Here is a 17,829-nt window from a genome sequence, read left to right on the forward strand (position 1 = left end):
AAAAAGAATAAAAGAGAGCATTAGACAACTATCAAAAATGTCCTGGGGAAGGAGCAGCATGGTGGAAAGTTGTTCTGTTTAAAAGGGTGAGGGAAAAATAAAGTCACTGTGATGTTTGTTAAGTATACATAGTTCCCTTTGGTTAGAACTCCAGAGGGAAAAGGTGTTATGCTCTCTACCCTTTGTCTGTCTTGTTTATTTAGATAAGTTCTTCAGAGTAACGACTGTCTCTTGCTATATACTTCTACAGTGCCTAGCATAGTCAGGCCCTGATCTCAGTTGATGCCTCTACATGCTACAGTTATGCAAAAGCCATAGAAATAACCCTTCCACCTCACTGCCTGCTAGTGGCACAGATTTATCATCTACTGCATTTTTTTAGATGAAGCTGTCCATTGCCACTGTGAATTGGGATAACTGGCTCAACCTCTTGATCTTTTTAAAATATAGGCTTGATTTTTCAAAGGAATCTAAGGAAGCAAGGCGCCAAAATCCTATTGAAATTCACAGGGAGCTGAGTGCCTCATTCCTATAGATGCTTTTGAAAATCCAAGGCATAGAAGTGAAAGAAAGGTCCCTTCCGCCAGAGACACTAGTGGAATTGAGCAATGGTGGGAACTTAGCCATCCGAGCTAAGATGAAGTTTAAAAGACACAGGGCGTGATTCAGTCCTGTTGGTGCAGAGGCAAGGAGTCTGCAATTCCTGTCCTCTTGCACTGTTAGGGACAGTTTCACTGGAGGGGGAAATCACTGCTGGTAATGGGCAGGTGGTGGACCTGCCTGCACCGTCCCAACATGTTTCTGACAGGAGTGCACGGCTTTAACTTATGGCTGCTTTTCTATAGTAGGCCCACTGGTGGAGGTGGCCTAGGAGATCCTCTCTGACAGCACATCTACTGGTGCCCTCTCTGGTCCACTCCCTTAGCTGGTCCTATTCCTTTTCGGGGTGATGTCAGGCAGCTCCAAGACCCAGGCAGAATGGAAACTTGCACTACTGTGTCACCTCCAGGCAGATGCAGCATGCCCCAGAGGTCAAGAGACCAGAGGTACTTTAGACTGGGAAGCGGGGAGCAGATTATTCCACAGACCAGGCCTTTCACAGAGAAAGCTCTTCCACCAGCCACCTTTCTTTTAGACTGAGACAGACCTGTCTGGAGCACCTTTGCTGGCATGAGGAGAAAGTCTTTCAAGTAGGAAAGTCACAAGTCATTTAGGCTTTGTAGGTCAAACCCAACACCTTAAATTCAATGTGGAAAGCCAGCAGGGCGCCAGCGCTGATCCTGGAGCACTGGTGTCATGCTTTGCCACTCTGAGGAGCTGTCAGCAGAAATCCAAAATCCAGAGCTCACTAGAAAAACAGTGGAAAATGAAGGTTATTTTGCTTCAATTAAAGCTGCGTTTGGAGGTTACCAGCCTTTGCACAGTGAGAATGAGGACAGTTGTATACATTTTTATAGTCCAGCAGAGTTCAGAGCCCTGGTAAAAATCAAGGCCCCGCATGATCAGCTACACACAGACACAATAGTTCAAAGGTTACTGTTTATCCCCCTCTCATTTCATTTAGTTTCCCAAGAGCCTCTTTGTTAATTTTTGCCATTAAGACAAAAGGTCAGTTTTGATGTTGCTCCTAGAAATGTTCTTGCTGCTTTGTTTGTTTTGTTTATATACTCCCCCCCACCTTCTTTCAAGGAGGAATGCTAGACTCCCCTCTGCTGCTTAGTGCCAGCTGCAAGCAGGATGGTGAGAAGAATGAGAGCTCTAAAGAAGTGGGTGGGAGGAAAGAGGGAGGAGGAAGAGAAATAAAAGAAAATAAGGAGCAGTGTTTTGCCTCTGGCCATTTGCAAACAGCTTGTGGGATCCTCACATCACACACATTGTTGGGCAGCCTGTGACGTTTCTGAACACACAAGCTGTCATTTCCTTGCAAGAAGTCAGCTCTGTTAAACTCTTCAGTCTACGTGGGTGGGCGCCTGCGAAGACACACTGTCTCATCCCATTCAGGAACTGCCCTCTGTCACTGCACTCATGGCAGGCTAGATGTTTGTTGTTTAAGTAAATAAACTGGTCAGTGTCTCAGGCTAGCTGTGAATGTGCTGTCCTCCCACCCACCACCGCTTCCCGGCCACTCTGGGGGAAAAAAGCAATAACAAGATGAAAAAGTTCACAGAGAGATCCAATGCCACCCACTAAGCCCTAACCTTCAAATAATCACTGACCAAATGGTGTCAGCGTAGGCCCCTGCATCCTGTCAGCACTCAGCTTTCCAATGAGGAGTATATCATAGAGGTGACTTTTAAAGCATCTTCCTCAAAAGGGAGACTGGGAAAGTGCAGTCCCAGGACACTTTGATTTCCCTTGTTCCTGTGAAGCCTCCAGGTTTGGCTCTGGAGCTGAACTTCCCCAAAGTTCAGGGGTTTAGTTCAGGCCTCTTGCTATGCTTGGCCCATGGTCAGTCTGTCTCTCTTCTAGACTAGAGGCCAAATTCAGTCCTGGTGTAAGATGGTGCAAAACTATGAATCTGCACTTGTTAACACAAGCCTATACTTGATCCTCAGTGCATAAGTGAGATTTTAAGCCAATTTATTTTCCATTTATTCTGTTGCATCCAAGAAGCCTTTGTTTCCCAACCATGTGCCATTCCATAGCAGGGAGAAGAGATTTGTACCACAGGAAAGACTACCAAAAACTGCTAAGAGGATCACTTTCAAAAGCATCCAGGATGGCTCAGGTCTACATATCATCAAGTATCTCTCACTGAAGTGGGGAATCAAAATGAAATTTTTGTCTCGCTGGTGTCTGTGACCAGAGTTTCTCAATTAAAACATTATTTTGGGGGAAATGCCTGACACTTCATGGTTAAAGCCAAAGTTATTTAGGGTGAGAAACTGAGCATAAGGACACAAGTACCACAAGATTCAGCCCTATGTACATGCAGATCCTGTCACTTTGCCTACCAATAATATGCAGTCACCTGTTTTACAGAAAACACACTACAGGCACTGTGAGCCTCAGCTCCAAAGGAGGTAGAGGCAGAGGTGAACTGTACCACCAGAAACAACGAGGAGTCCTTGTGGCATCTTAGAAACTAACACATTTATTTGGGGCATAAGCTTTCGTGGGCTAAAGCCCACTTCATCAGATGTGTGGAGCGAAAAATTCAGTAAGTAGGTATAAATATACAGCACATGAAAAGATGGGAGTTGCCTTACCGAGTAGGGGGTCAGTACTACTGAGGCCAATTCAATTAGGATGGATGTGGCCCATTCCCAACAGTTGATGAGAAGGGGTAAGTATCAGAGGGAAAATTATTTTTTGTAGTGGCCCAGCCACTTCCAGTCTTTATTCAGGCCTAATTTGATGGTGTCCAGTTTGCAAATTAATTCCAGTTCTGCAGTTTCTTGAAGTCTGTTTTTGACATTTTTTTGTTGAAGAATGGCCACTTTACAGACTAACACGGCTACCCCTCTGAAACCTGTACTATCAGAGGCATTATACATGTCGGGGAACACAATCACCCAGACTACCCCACACTCCACACTTGGGAAAGTACAGTGTTAATGCCCCCTATGTTGACCGCCGTCCTCTGCCTTGGGGTGGGGTGGGAGGAATCTATGATTTAATACAATTGTTTACAAATAATCTGATCTAGAACACAGACTTTTCCACAGCCCGCCACACAAACCAATTACCATTTGAGTAATCTTTCCAATCTTTCTTTACCAAGAATTACCTCGTGTTCAGTGAGACCATCAGCCCCTGCCTGGATGTCTGGGAGATTAACCTGAAAAATACATCATGTCTTTTCAAAGCTCAGATATCCATTCCTGTTAGTAATGACACAGCAGCTGGCTTTAGGATAATAACAAGTGGTGTGAATTAAGACATTCCATAAAGTGCACATTCTATTTAGAGGCAGGCCTGCTGTCCGAATGATTTATTTCCCCACATTCCTTAGTTGAGGCTTTCCTGCCCATTTAGGTATATTTCTGTGTCCCATCTTCAGAGAAGCAACATTAAAAAAAAATCAGTTTATCCCCAGATTTCGGACACAGCGTAGGAAAGCACACATAGTGACAACAGAGATTTGGCTGCTCAGTAGCAGTCTCTCTGATGGTTTCACTAAGGTTGCACAAACTGTCCATGATGAGATTAGTTTAGTTTCATTATGAAATCAAAATCTGACCCGTGTTCACCAAAAGGTTCACAAGAGACCCTAAGCTAAATTCCAGGCAAGTTTTGGGTAATGGGGCAAGACGGGAAGAGGAGGTTTTCATGGCAGAAATGGGACCCTTTTATATGGGATTTTGAGTTGCCCAAAACAGGCAAAGCTTAATATTTCAGTTGAGATCACCTTAACTGAACCAAATTACAAAGCAAAAATGGATCCACACCAAAAGGTGTTTCACCAAATGTCCTGTGAACCAAAACTTTCAAGGTACCTGAACAACTATAGTAGGGCCCAAAGTAAAACTCAGCTCTAGGATTCCCTTTCTCTAAGCCACCATTACAGCCCCTATGCACTAATGGAGCAGTACAAATAAGCAACAGCAGACCAGAGACTCTGGCCCAATATAGTTTAAAGTGCTTAGAAATAACACAGGCTGTAGGAATCAGGATTCTACAGTTGTGGTTATGAATAGCTGGAATAGGCTGCCCCTTCCTTTGAAACAAGAGTCCATTTTGTTTGGTTTTAAGACAATTTTTATCCTTTATTTTAAGAAATCTGCATGAAATGAACTGAAATCGACTGTTCACATGTTTTCTGTTATTTTAGACTGAACAGCCTACGTTACATAGTGTTGTACTGAAGTATGCTTGCCTAGTGGTGCACTGATTGGAGTCTCCTGTGGATCCCCACAAGAATAAGATGCATAACTCATGACGCTCTTCCAGACAGCAACATTTTAAATCAACCGAGGGAAACCTTCCATAGGACAATTCAGGCTTGCCCGAAGAGAGGAGTTTATGGAAAGGTGGGTGGCAGATCACTCATATCTCAAATTCAGGGGTTTGTTTCAAGCTATGGCTGAATCCTGACAAGAGAGAGAACATAAAAGGAATATTACATTCCTGTCTGAGCACCTCAGGATGATTGCCAGCATAGGAAGGGCCTTGAAGAAATGAAGAGGTCCCAGTCAACGGGTACATAACCTGGAGTGGTGGGAACATTATGAACAGGCTGAGACATCTGGTGCTTCTCTGATGGATAGCATTACTAATCCCATAAGAAGAGACTGAAGCTAAAGCTGCTTGAAAATCTCAAAAATTTTAGGAGGTAGCTGCCAGACCCAAATCCAATGCATTTGTTTACCAGATACTGAATGCACAACTGGTTGCAAGTGGCTGGTGACTCCACTCACAACAGGACAGATGATTCATTCTGTGATGGCTTGTTGAGAGCAATCTAAGGGTATGTCTACACTGTACAGCCCAGTCTTGGATGCAGATTTGCACCCAGGCCCCCTTCTGTCCACATACAAATCAGCCTGACTCGGGTCAGCAAGCACATAGGACCAGGGGCCAAGATCCTCTGGGGGTGGATCAGAGCCCAAGTCCTGCTCTGACTCAGATCCAAGCCCTGTTATTTTGCAGTGTGGAAGCAGCTCAAGCCACAGACCTGAGTCAGAAGTTCTGTGTAGTGCAGTATGGATGTGTTAACACAGCTGTGAGACCCAGGTCCAGCAACTGTAAACCCAGGTTTACAATACAGTGTGGATGCTCAAGCACAGGCTTGGACACACTGAGTCCACAAGACCTGGGTTTACAAAGCAGTGTAGACATACTCTTAAAGTTCCCTGCTCTAATCGCTCAGTAACAGACTTTGCAGAGTAGAAGGATGTTTTAATAAATATAGCGCTGCTAGCCATGGCACAGTCATTCAGATTCTCTTCTTTCTCCTTAGTTCAGTTAAGAAACAACATGCTTCTTTGTATATGTGTTACAAGGGAGGTGGTTGAGGTACATCTCTGCTTTGAGAAATGACTGTGAAAATGGCATGGAGGGTGTGCATGTCCAAGTCAAATTTGCACCATCTTTATTGGTGCTAGGGTGACCAGATGTCATGATTTTATAGGGACTGTCCCAATTTTTGGGTCTTTTCTTATATAGGCTCCTATTACCCCCCACCCCATCCCAATTTTTCACATTTGCTGTCTGGTCACCCTAATTGGTGCTGATGTCCTGTGAGAAGCCCCCCCGCTGCCCCCAAAGCACAGATTGGGTTAGCCAAGCAGGCATTTAGGAAAAGGATTCTATTTATGTGTAAATTGAATAAACTTGATCTGGAATAGTTTCAAAACATGGAGCCCCCATAATGCCATGTTCACGGACTCACTTTTCAGAATAGAACTTCTTTGAAGGCAGCGGCGGTGATGTTGAACACTGATGAGACAATGCTTGGTCCATCCCAGATCAGTGTTTGGGCTATTCGTCATCTGAAGCATAATATTTCAATAATAAAATGTCAGGTTACACTCTAACCCATGGTTCACAGACAGTTGGACTATTCTACTTGTGGTAAATTTCTAATGAAAAAGCAAAATCGCACACAGGACTATTATAAAATATTTTACCGGGTGTGTTGTCTTTTTGTGATGTGCTCCAAGCACAATGGTGGTGTTCATCTAATAAGGAATAGCATTTAAATAAAATGAAATGAGCCCCTCCAAAACTCAGCTTTATAGAAAAACCAAATCAGGGCAGAAAGTATGTCTGTGAATCTATTTCAATGTAATTAACATTACACTAGTTACAAATGCAAACAGGTTCCCAAGCATGCTGTTTGGCTGCCCTCCGCTCTGTGGACTCAAGTTTGACTCCTTGTTTTGTTCTAAGGGAACAAAGACAGCAAAGAACAATGTGACCCTGACCCTTCTTTACCCCCTCACAGACAAATGAGCCCTTTTAATATGCAGACAAGCTGTGACATGAAGAGAGCCCATGAGAACAAACACCTGTCATTTCTCTGGATAGCACTTTGACCAGACGTTGCCTATATAGTTTTTAAACAACGTTTATATTCCTGTGGCTGTGTTGAAAAGAAGATGCCAATATTTTCTTTCTCAGGACATGGTCTGTAACTCAACACAGACATGCACAAATGCACATTCCCTTCCCAGCACACCACACACACACATCCTACACCTGCAAAATAAATAGCATTGTTTTTCTGCTTGATGAACCCAATGTCAAACATGAATATAGATGGCCCCAACACTGATGCCCCCAAATCCTAACACATGTATCCACATACCTTTTGGGGGTGTTTGCATGTAGGTTAACATAGCCAGTCTGTGCTCTGCAGTTTTGAATTCCACCCAGATCCAAATACTCACTGCTGCTTCCCTCCCACTCTGCTTAGGGGATTCAGGCTACAGTAGGGCTGTGGCAGAGGGAATATGGCTTTCAGCTTCGGAGGCTAAGAGGGTGTCTCAGAGGCATGGATCTGAATGGGAGAGGAGGTGCTGAGGGAGTTTATCACAGGTGCAGGCCAGGGTAGGAGGGAGGGTGCAGGGAGATAGGGGCTTCATTGATAGAAAGCCACTTGTTAGTTTCTTTCATGCTCCTGGAGAAAACACAACAATAGAGACTTTGCCAAAGCCAAAACTCTGTTGCCCAATTCCATCTCTGCTCTGATGTAGTTTCCTCAGGGTTCACAAGGAGCGTTTTCTGCAGCTCTTCAATCTAGCGTAAGCATTTGTTTTCCTTCAAGGTTTTTCTCCCGAAAAAGTATCTATGTTGCCACGTTTTACTGGCTGGAGGAGCTGGGGACAGAAGGCCCAAGATGAATCCTGACAAAATACTGCAGGATTAAGTTCCATTTCCTGCCTGTCAACAGGAGACAAAGTCTAGGGGATTTTGAGTGTGAAGCCCTGAGTGGAATGGATTTCTTCTGAGTCCATTAGTTGAGCAGGGCGCAGTTGCCCATGTTCAACAATAACCAAACCAAATATTTTATTTGATGGTTAATTTTTGCTGAGCGCAGCAAGTTTCAGTGCTGTAAAGAGCCAGTGTAGACAGTGCACCAGCGCTGGGAGCCGTGCTGAGAGCTGTGCCCCTTGTGGAGGTGTTTTTTTTAGAGCACTCTCCCAGTGTTCTGCCACAACTACACAAGCCACATTAAAGTGCTGCCACGGCAGCACTCTAATGTTGCCAGTGTAGACTAGCCCCTGAATCCAATATATTTTTAGCTGGGTAGGAATGTAGCGAGGACCTGTATTCAGGTGTTCAGTATAAGTGAGGGGGGCCAGATAGGCACAAGTAATCAGAATGCTGGACACAGACTCAACTGCTTGATCCTGTTGCTATTAACAATAGCTGCTTCTTCAGGCATGGTTCTCAGCAGGTGATGCAGAAGCCTCCAGGCCAGGTGGTGGGACCAGCAAACACTTATGAGTTGCAAAAGCAATAATCAGACTGCCTGCATTGCCATGAGAACAAGGTTCTCACTTGAGGGTGGAATGTCTGGAGTCTTGTTTAAAGGGGCAGCTCATTCACTGCCCTAAAGTGAATGAGCAGATTAACTGTTCACCCCAAAAAAGACTGCAGCCATGTATTCTTGTGAGCTGCCCAGCTAATCAGTTCCAAAGCCCCCCAATCCTAGATGCAGAGCAGCTGTCAGACATTCCATCCAAGAAGACCTGCCACCAAGTAAGATGTACATAGGATGAAGAAGGGAATGGGGAAGGTGAACATGCTAAGAGATTATATGGACCAATTCCTTCTCCTTCTTAGTGGGGAAGCTCAACCAAACATTTCATAATGTTTGAGGAATAGCGTCTGTGGCCTGACTTTGGTCCTTTTGTACCACTCCAGTGGCCAAAAGGGAGAAGTAAATCTCACATCTTGCAATCTGCTCCTAGCGTGAATACTTATGCCTACAAAATCAGAATGTGGTCACCATGAATAGTTGGGGAATTTTTTTAATAAAAATTGTTGCTTCCACGAAAATTCCCACCAATAAACTCATTCTCCAGAATATTTATAGCAAGTTGCTATACAAGGGCTGCAAACACATTTGAAACAAATTTGTTTAAAAATTCAAAGGACTAGAAGTGGAATTTTTTTGGCACTATTCATCCGGGTCTGTTTTTGCCTGTTATTTTCTGCTCCCATGCCTGGCTGAAATTAGCAACTGTGTCAGAGCGCTTAATACATTTTACTGACTTTTTAAAACCACAACATTAACGACATTAAGAGTTTTAAAGCACTTTATATATTCAAAATACTGTATTATCGTTACCTAATTTGTTCTCCTACTTCTCAGAGCACCCCTGAAAGGTAGGTCTGTACTATTGCCTTCATTTTACAGGTCAGGAAGCTGTGGTGAAGTGAAGTAACTGGCCGAAAAAAATCTACGTTGGAGACAGGATTAGGACTGAGGAGTGCTTGCCTCTCATTCCTCTAGACAATGCTGTCTCTCAACAAAGGTTCAGGGTCAGCTTCATTCTGAGATTTAGATAGAGTTTTGGGTTGGTATCATAAATGATTTACTTCTCTGTAGTGGGAGGATCCTGCTGAGCATCTGAAGATGTGCATCAGTGGGGCATCAAGGAGTTTTGAACTCAGTATGTGTCTCAGATGCTTAAATTCTGGTCTGTGTTCTCAAATGTCCACTAAAGTTTGGTTGAGCTACACTCATTCTTTGTGGGGATAATCTGCACCAGACCCTGGGTGGTGTTACAGGCAGTATATACATTCCTTCAGAAATCTAAAACATGTAAACACACTGACAGAAATCGTCAAAGGGATGTGAGAAACTTGTAAATTAACAACAAATGCAGGGAGAGAAAGGCCAGAACAAACACACTGATGTTTTCCACAATGATGGAGGAGTTTAATCCACTGTCTTCAAAAACATGTGGTGCACTAAACACTAGATGGGTAAAAGGTTGAGAGATACTTGGCAGTGAACCATGGAAATATAAACGCATCACATTTTGTTTCATTATGTTTTTTTCTTTAAATATTTATGTTTTATTTTTTGCCAGGATACAGTTTTCCATCGCATATGTATGACAGGCAATCTTTTTGAACGGGATTTGGGAGCAGGACTGGATGCTCAAGGGGTTTGGCAATGGGACCTGGAACCTTCACCTCTATATTGCCAGTTTGACTCCAGCCTGGTTTGCAGATGATACTGGCTGATGGCTCTTTGGTGACCTATCTGAATTAACCTGAAGGTTCCCAGTAGAGAGGTATCTACACCCTAAAAACCACCACCACAATTGACAGCTTTGTTGGCAAGTCAGAAAGAGGCCACAGACTGGACAGGCCTGGAGTCTAACAGCTGTATGTTCCCCTCTTTTTTTTTTTTTTCAAGGCATGGTGGGAAACTGAAAGGCCTAAATCCTGTGGCGGAGTGCTGAGGAGAGCGCTGTATGGACTGGAAAGGTAATACTTGTTATGTCCTCTCTCTACCATAGAGAGCTGCTTCTCTGATCTCTGCAGCTGCTACGATGGAGCTCAGCTTCATAGCTGGAATGTTATAGGGGATAGGAGGTGTCAAAGGTACTGGCACTTTAAGACAGCATGTTCTTCAATCCCATGATGTATAATGCATTATAAATGATAAGTTAGCAGTGGTAAGTCTAGATCCCTGGGTTTTTAATACTTTAGAAGAGGCCTGGGTGTGCTATGTGGCAATGCTATTGGAATGAGGTGGAGATGTCAGGAGAGTTGTGGAAGCATGTTACTGCTACAAAGAAAGCCAGCAAGCCATAGAGTTTTCCTCTATAGTTCCAGGCCTCCACAATTTTTGATGGCCATTCCCCTTCCCAGACATCCTCTATGCCAGTGGTTCTCAAACTTTTGTACTGGTAACCTCTTTCACATAGCAAGCCTCCGAGTGTAACCCCCCCCCACCTTCTAAATTAAAAATACTTTATTATATATTTAACACCTTTATAAATGCTGGATGCAAACCGGAGTTTGGGGTGGAGGCTGACAGCTCATGACCCCCCAAGTAATAACCTTGTGACCCCCTGAGGGGTCCCAAGCCCCAGTTTGTGAACCTTTGCTCTATGCAGACCTGGGACTGAATTCACTTTCAGCATATGAGTACAGTTTCAATTGAGTTGTACCTGCCTACGGTAGTAGTGAATTTGGCATCACATCTCCAAGAGGAAATGGTGCAATGGAGCAGCAGCAGCTGCTTGGGAGCCCCAGATCTCCCCTCTCCATGTACACCTTCAAAGTTGTGAATTGGAGGACTTAGCACTTTATGACTATTTCACATCTAGGTTGGTCTCTGCAGGCCACAGCTGAGACAATTTTTTTGTTGTTGTGGGGCAGGGGGCATTCTACTGCTGCCTTTGCCCTACTTTTTCCTGTGAAAAGTAAAGGACTTCAATCTCCAGGGCTTTCAACCATCTACATTAAGGAAATACCATATAACTACACTGATGTAATTATACTAGGGTAGCAGTGCTCAACCAGGGGTCCAAGGCCCCTTTTGGGGGCCACAAGCAGGTATCAGGGGGGTCCGCCAAGCAGAGCCAGCATTAGACTTACTGGGGCCCATGGCAGAAAGCCAAAGGGCTGAAGCCTAAGCCTAAGCCTAAGCCTGAGAAACTGCTGTAGGGCCACAGGCAACTGCCCTGCTTGCTACTCCCTAATGCCAGCCCTGGCTTTTATATGCAGGAAAACAGTTGTTGTGGCAAAGGTGGTCTGTGGAGCTTTCATAGCATGTGGAGGGGGGAGGGGCTCAGAAAGAAAAAGGTTGGGAGCCACTGTACTAGGGCAAACCCCCAAAGCAGATACACTGTGCTGACCCGAAGTGGGGCTTACACCAGTGCAGTGGTGGGGGGACAGGAAGTGAGACTACTGACAGGCCAATTATGTGTGTGTGTGTGTTATTATAATAGAATTAATTTAAAAAAAACCTCAGGAACTGGCAATGCGTTGTGCTTGACCCAAAGTATAAACACGCGAATCTACTTACTCTCTCTTATTAACGTACAGTTCCAAACACTTTTCCAAACAGAAAATTAAGTGTTTACAATAATTGGATATGACCAAGGCACAGTGCACTTCACTTACAGTAAACACACTGTTACAATGGACAATCAGTTTTAGCAGAGAAATGCAGATGTCCCAAACCAAGGGCCAGCTCCCCAGTGTGCAATCAGCATAGCTACATAGACTTCAACGGAATTATATCAGTTTACATCAGCTGAGGATCTGGCCTTTGTTGGAAAAGTGTAAAATTCAAGACATTTAAGGCTGATTATAATGGAGAGCAATTGTGAATATAACAGACAATCCGAAGACATTTCTGAAGTTTCCCTATTGCTCTGTGTGAGCAAGTGGTGCAATTAGATGGAGGAACTTCATTCATTTTCTCCACCAAATGATTCTGTAAGTATTGTGCAAACCTTCATTAGTTAACTACATTCTTCTAAAGGACTAGTTGACATTTTTCAATGCAAGATAGTTTCCTTTGTTTTGTACTATCCAGGAGGCTCAAACAATTAATATTTACATGTTACCCTCTTGTTTCAGCAATAAAATACAACCTGTGCTGTGACTGGGAAGTAAACGGAAGATAAACAAACACAGAAGAAACTGATTTATTAACACTTGGTCCAGCCCTCCTTTAGTCCCCCATCTCATCTATTGCAAGGGTGGGTGAGAAAGTTAATCTAAAACACTTGTAGAAAATGTTCGCTCTGCTGGGGAGGATTTATTCACTCTTATTCCACATTTCAGCTGTATCTCATTAAAAAAAGCGCAAGATACTCTAGGCTCTTCTTTTATTAAATTTAGAGACTATTGCAGGGAGAAAAGCAAGAGCAGCTAGGCTGGTGGAGGGTCAAATACTGTATTGTTCAGAAGTTGGAGGGAGGAGCTGGAAGAAACCTACATCCAAGTGACATGCATGAGCACTTATGTATGGGGACATTAAGAGCTCCCTCCTTATTCTTGACTCATCTTCATCCCAGTTCTCCTCCTCACTCACAAAGCATGCCTGCATTCATCATGAATATTTGTGGTAGGATGAACTAACTGATGCACTGATACATTGCATCATTTTGCCTTTAAAATCTCATATGAACTAATAAAACAAACTGACATTTAATAAAACTTTTTAATTCAAACATTTGAAGGGGCCTCTTTCCAAGGGCTTGCATCTGTCTTTTCTTAAGAAAAAGAAAATAACTTGGAAACAGGTATATTTAGTTATATAAATAACAGTAACTGTGGTATTGGACCACAACTAGCACATCTACTGTTCTCTGGTGTGAAGATGGAGTGGGATTTTACATACTCACTTCTGTCTAATAGGGCCCCAAACCATGTGCAGAAAAGCAGGAAAAAACCCACACACTTGGCTATTATGAAAAAAATAATTTAACCTCTCTAGGAGCTTGCTCTTGCACAATTCACTTCAATGAGAGTTTTGTCCTCTATACATATATATGTGTATAGAGGACAAAACTCTCATTCATATATATAAAGTAGATATACCTTCCATGAAAACCAATCTAAAGGGAATGGTTGGTTGAAGAGATATGTACAGGGATTAGAGCCTTCCATTGGTAAATTGCCTATTTTAAACTGGCCCTGATTGGTATGACTTTGTAGCAGGCTGTACTTATTATCTGAAGGCTGTTTGGCTGTATAAGTGAAATAAGTTGATTGTCTCAGTCTAATACATACAGGGACTGAAGTGCACATCACCACAACTGACAGCATTTTGATACCCCTACTGCTCACAGTCTCAGCAGAAGCCAGTGACTGAGTATGCAAGGGACTAAATTACCCTCTCATCTCTTGAGGTGGTCCTTACAACTCAGGGTTGAGACATTCTGGTGGGGTGGGGTGGGGTGGATAAACTCTCTTATAGGCTCACTTGGGTTACCACCCATCTTGAAATTCACAGGTTCATCATTTGCAGAATCGGCATGATTGCACTGGGGAAACCCTATGTCCTGTAAGCACTGCTTGAGGAATACTAACAAGTCTAAAATTCACTTTCCATGCCCATGGAACATCCTTGTGCTACAACATAATACCATTTTGTCTCAGCATCATTACACTGTCTCTCAGTAGAAAGATGTTGGATCATAATCTCGCAACATGGACAATATGAAAGCACAGTGGAGGTGTCTGTCCCACTGGGATAAACTCAAAACATGGCAGCTGTTTGTGAGAGACAAGGTGGGTGAGGTAATAGCTTTTATTGGACCAACTGCTATTGCTCTGCTGTTAGTGACAGTCCAGCTGCTTTAAAAAAATACTAAATTCACTTTGAAAGTGTAAACTCTTTAAACAGAGCTACATTCTTAGTCTCTTTAAAAACAATTCCACATGGCTTAATTGAATCATTATTCGCTCTTACATAAATGACTGAGGTGTAAATTCAAACCATAAAAAGTTGTACTTAGTATGCAAATGATGCAACTTTTAGCACAAATTAAATGTCATTTTTTTCTTTGATCAGCTTCATTGCTGGAGCTCATTGGGATCATATACAGAGAGCCTAAATATAAACCCCTCAGAGAGATTAACACAATATAAATTGTCAAACGGGGGAAGATTGAAGAATGTGCCAATAAAAGGATGAGATGACTAACCACTGTCATAAGGGCAAGGAATGACTGAAGCACTTACAGAACCAGGCTCATACAGTTTTTTCCCATAATAAACTGATTCTGTCCCCCAGACTGCCATCAACTTCCCAGAGACCATTTCTTATGAAGAAAGACGGAAGGGGCCTTTCTTAAAGAAACGTATAAAAGACAGCAAAAAATAATTCCACTCCTAGACATCATTGACTGGCAGACACATTCTGTGGGGAACTCATGCAGTACTTGTAGAAGCTCTTCACACGCTGTTATTGCCAATCCATCTGCATTCTGATAAGGGCAGCTTGTGAATGTCAGCCTAATTAGCCAAGGGTAATGTCTGGTTTCCTGTAGAGAGCTTTTGTGGAGTAATTACCTTCCTCGAGGTCAAACTGCCGTAATTATAGGTCTTTAACTAATGTAGATAAACAGCCTTTGAATTCTTGCAATAAATAAGCCAATCACACGGAGGCACTTTCATCTAGACCTACAACACTACAGGATATTATGACAGGTGATAGCAATGGCATGCATTTCTATACATTTTTGGCTGTGGTCTAGATGTTAACATCTCTTGCTAAAACCTTACAAATTATTAACATATATTAAACTTGGTGCCCAGGCTAATAGAGTCATTTTTATGCATTTGTCACAGGGGATATTATTTTTTATAAACAAAAAGTATATGTTTGAATAGAATTATACAATATGGAGACATTAAAGATGGAAGAGACCTATTAGGAAGGCTAGCTGCTTACTCCCCATCAACCCCCTATTTCCCTCCTCTCCACAAAAGTTGGATTGATCCTGGCAGTATAATATCCTGTTCAGTTTAATTAATGAGGCTTCCCTTTGAAGGCTGTTTCTCATTCTAATAGATCTCTCTTCAAATATTTTTTTTCCTGATATTTTACGTATTTGGTGGGCTACCAAGCTGACTTCTAACATTCATGTTCAATAATCTACAGAAATCCTGGAATGTGGTCAAGTGTTGAGTCACCGTCACGCCCATTACCAGTCTTGTTGAGTCTACGAGATGTTATTTCCCCTTCTACAGTGGCTCAGGCTAAAGGGAACTCCACTATAAAATCCTTGTTTTATAGTAGTTGTTCTTTGGCATAAGTAAATTTTCATTCACATCAGAAGACCACAGGGAAACAGAAAACATATATGGAAAAAAATGCCTTGTACACAGTACATGCACACGTATTGTATATAGTGTGTGAAATGTATTGTAGGAAACATGCTAATAGCTCATTTAGAGGAAAGGAAGTGAGCGGACACTTGATATTCATTGACTTCAGTGGGCTTTAGATCAGGGCTGTAGAATGTGAATCATGTTTGGGTGTCTTAACTCTTCTAGTCTAAATTCTACTAAACAATAGCAAAATAATGTAGATCAAGCATGGATTTGCCTATTATCGATCAAAACTGATATTTAGAGCTAACCATTATCATACTGTAATCTATCAGACAATGCCATTGCAGGACAAAGAAAAAATCCAGAGCTTCCAGGATCTCATAGAGCTATTGAGATCTGATTTTTGAGAAACAATCAGTAGAAGTTTGCACTAACTCAGAATTGACATTTGGCTTTTACTGTGAATGCCTGGAATTGTGGGTTGAAAATGGCTTTTTAAAAAGCCTGTCTTGCTTGATAATCATTCATTTCTTTCAAAGTTATTCCGTGATAAAGTGAGTTTGACTTACTTAGCTTTCAAATTCCTCATTTAGGTGGGAAGGAACCAGATCCTCCTCTCTGACTTGCTTTTAACATTGTCAGATCTTTTCTCAGATTTTAAACTCTTCAGAGCTGGGACTGTGTCATTATATGTGCTTGTACAGCACTGAGCACAATGGGGGTCTGCGGTCTGACTGGGGCCTCAGAATGGGGCCTCAGGATGTTGTAATATAAATCTAAATAATAAAATAACAACAATAGTAAAAGCGTTTAAAGAGCTCTGAATGAAAGACTCTTGAATGCAAAGTTCATAAATAAATAATAATCATATGGGTTATTTGTATTACCATAGTACTTCTTAGCCCTACTCACGGACCAGGACCTCATTGCACTAGGTGCTTTGTATGTTCTTATAAGCTGCACTGTCTAGCCCTAGTGGGTAAATTCTCCTCTCTGATTCATACGGCAGATCTCTTGCATATTTTGAACCATTAACAACTCAATCAAAAACATACTGTATTTAGATGTCAAATGGATTTCCATGTTAGCAATTATAATATTTAGCAGACACTCAAGAATCAGGTTTGTCAGGAACAGCACTTTATTTGTATTAACTCCTTGAACACATAGATCAGTCTGAGTCTACTCAGGCTTCTGGTAACATCTCTCTCTAATTGGGCATGCTTAAAGGCTTACGAGACCAATGAACATAGTCATTCTCATATTAACATTATATCACCTCTATTTGTATAATTGTGCCAACTAACTTTGTGGGGGTCTGAGAGCTATTTATGGTAAAATAAGAACTAATTTATGTCTATATTCAACCCCAGAATCAAACCTGAACCTCTTTTGATTTCTATAAAGAGAAGAGAAGAGATGAGAAGAGACATACTTCTTGTTGGGAGTGGAAGGAAGAACCTGAAAACTCTTTTTTGTCAGCCTGTTTCGATGAGATTTACAGACTGATATTTTAGACACAAACATTAATTTAATAAGATCTGGATAAACAACTGAACCATTGGGTACTTATCTGAGCAGAACCTGGGGAGTTTTTGCAGATCTCCCATTCTGACTCAGTGTGTTTTGTTATATATAAAGTTCTGGTTCAATTTTGATTAGACAAAATCCCGGGAAACTAGATGAACCGAGACTAGTAATAGCCTGTAGTACCTTTCATATTTAGGCCCTATTTTCAACATTGCTGTTTTGGCGGGGGGAGAGTGGCATCAATTTATCTAATAAAGAATTAGGATGGCAGAATCAGGCAGAGTCTGCAAGATCAGTCGCATCGATGGGAACATCATTTCAAGATGCTCCTCAGTTGTCTGTCAGCTGGAGTCCCTCTTGCATTTGAAGAGGGGCAAGAAGTTCCAGTAGAACCATCTTCCTTCAACCAAGAAAAGATCCAGGTCATAATCCATAAACTGAAGTCTGGGATGGCAGGAGGGGTTTCTAACATGACATCTGAGTTGCTGAAGACAGGTGAGAGCACTCTTGTACTGCAGCTGCGTAGGCTTTTCCAGACCATCTGGTGCCCCAATATCATCCCCGATGACTGGAAGATGGGAGTTATTCTGT

General features: G+C 42.3%; 1 protein-coding gene and 1 long non-coding RNA gene across 2 annotated transcripts in view; one reads left to right on the forward strand and one right to left on the reverse strand.

Moving 5' to 3' along the window:
• Positions 1-6,359: 6,359 nt before the first annotated feature.
• The window catches only part of ERCC6L2 (ERCC excision repair 6 like 2), a 173,655-nt gene continuing 162,185 nt past the window's right edge, over positions 6,360-17,829 (reverse strand). Inside the window, exon 22 of the mRNA XM_045020537.1 lies at positions 6,360-6,434. The gene's annotated coding sequence lies outside the window, so the exon portion shown is untranslated. The remainder of the gene's footprint in view (positions 6,435-17,829) is intronic.
• LOC123372459 lies at positions 10,111-12,605 on the forward strand. The gene is made up of 3 exons (XR_006580302.1): positions 10,111-10,196; positions 10,322-10,392; positions 12,502-12,605. It is a non-coding gene; the product is annotated as an uncharacterized LOC123372459 (long non-coding RNA).

Source organism: Mauremys mutica, chromosome 6 (genome assembly GCF_020497125.1).
Source record: "Mauremys mutica isolate MM-2020 ecotype Southern chromosome 6, ASM2049712v1, whole genome shotgun sequence".
NCBI classification, from domain to species: Eukaryota; Metazoa; Chordata; order Testudines; family Geoemydidae; genus Mauremys; species Mauremys mutica.